This window comes from Orycteropus afer, unplaced genomic scaffold (genome assembly GCF_000298275.1).
Source record: "Orycteropus afer afer isolate SDZICR_OR568_19922 unplaced genomic scaffold, OryAfe1.0 scaffold00113, whole genome shotgun sequence".
NCBI lineage: Eukaryota > Metazoa > Chordata > Mammalia > Tubulidentata > Orycteropodidae > Orycteropus > Orycteropus afer.
The window spans coordinates 4,493,069-4,495,095 of record NW_006921700.1 but is presented as its reverse complement, the minus strand read 5'-3'; the positions used below and the strand labels follow the sequence as shown (position 1 = coordinate 4,495,095).

Sequence of the window (2,027 nt, the reverse complement as noted above, 5' to 3'; positions counted from 1 at the left end):
CAATACGCCTCTTCACGCTAACCTCTCCATTTTCATGTTTGCCCCAAGCTAATGGCACACAGTTTAGTTTTTGTTCTGTAGCACACTTCTTTTCTGTGCCAGTCAAGACAGGCTGGGTTATGCTGCTGTAATAACCAACTCCCAAATCTCAGTAGCTTAAAACAGTGTAGCTTTGTGCTAATGGTACTAGGCTTCTTCCTGGGGTGATGAAAATGTTCTAAAAGTAGTGAGTGGTGATGGGTGCACAACTCTGAATACACTAAAAACCACCAAATTGTATACTGCAAAAGGGTAGATTTCATCTCAATACAGAAGAGACATAAATTATATTTCAAAAAAGTGATTATTAAAAAGCATGCAGCTGAGTTTCTGTTAATGATGGCTGAACAATTTGGGGAAGGGTACTGATAATGGTTGTACAACATAGTGAGCATAATGAATTGTATGTGTAAAAACTGTTGAATTGGCAAATGTTTTATTACATATATTTTGACAACAATAAAGAAGTAACATTTTTTTAATTTTTTACAATTTTTACTGTGATTTGGGTGAAAGTTTACAGAGCAAATTCATTTTCCATACAGCAGTTCATACTCATTTTGTTTCACGACATTGACCAGAATTCCCCACAATGTGACAGCTCTCTTCCCACTTCCTCCCTGTAGTTACCTCTTCCCTGTGTCCTTCACTCCTATGCACTCCCGCCCCTGAGCTGTCTTCCCCTGCAAACACTGCCTTCTGTTCTCCCACGACTGATCAACTAATCGATCCAAGAAGTGTATCTACTTGATGTACATGTTCCCCTATATGCCTGTCCATTGTTTAGCTAGAAGCCACAAGAGTGAGCTCAGTTCCAGACCGAAGGGTAACTGGGGGCCATAATCGCACGGGTCTCACCAGGCTCTATCTGATCAGCAAATTTGGTCTTTTTTTTTATGATTTTGAGTTTTGTTCCACATTATTCTCCCACTCTATCCAGGATCTACTGCACTGATCCCTTGCTGAGTGCTAACAGTGATAGCTGGGCACCATCCAGTTCTTCTGGTCTCAGGATCATATAAGGTTGAGGATCTTATGGTCTACCAGTCTCTTGGACTAATTGCTTCCATGTGTCTTTGGTTTTCTTCATTCTTTGCTCTGGATGAGGAAACACCCATGGCTGCATCTAGATGGCCGCATGCAAGCTTTTAAAACCCCAGTCACTACTCACCAAAGCAGGATGTAGAACAATGTTTTTGTGTAGCATGTTATGCCAATTGAGCTTGATGTCACCTGCGACCATGGTTCCAAGCCCACAGGTCCAACTACTGGGTCCTTCAGAGTAGCTGGCTATGGCCAAGAAGCTGCCACAAACTTGCCCCTTGTCAGCTCTACTCTACACTTGGACATTCTTACAGCACATACAAATACACACGTGGAAACATGAACTGTCTGCCAAGTGGCAGATGCAGAGATGTAGATCTTTGTGAAGACCCTGACGGGCAAGACCATCACTCTCAAGGTTGATCCCAGTGACACCATCAAGAATGTCAAAGCCAAAATCCAAGACAAGGAGGGCATCCCCCCTGACCAGCAGCGACTGATTTTTGTGGGCACACAACTGGAGGATGGCCACACACTCTCAGATGACAACACACAGAAAGAGTCCACCACGCACCTGGTGCTGCATCTGCGCCGTGGCATCATTGTGCCTTCCCTGCACCAGCTCGCTCAGAAGTACAACTGCGACAAGATGACCTGCCATAAATGTTATGCTCACTTGCACCCCCGTGCTCCCAACTGCTGCAACAAGTGTGGCCACACCAACAACCTGTGTCCCAAATAAGGGCTCTCTACTTCAGCTCCCCTGCCTCCTGTGGGTGGCCTCCTCCTGAGCCCCATGGTCTTGGGCCCTCAATAAGTCTCCCTTCATTGAACTGAAATAGTGAAAAAAAAAAAAAAAGTAATTTATTAAGCAATTTTCTTAATGTTAAAAAGAAAAGCAGTACAGGTTCATTTTTCCCTCATGTGTGGTCACTGTGGATTGT

At 44.1% G+C, this 2,027-nt stretch overlaps 1 pseudogene; it reads left to right on the top strand.

Moving 5' to 3' along the window:
• Positions 1–1,447: 1,447 nt before the first annotated feature.
• Positions 1,448–1,825, top strand: LOC103199520 (annotated as a pseudogene).
• Positions 1,826–2,027: the final 202 nt, after the last annotated feature.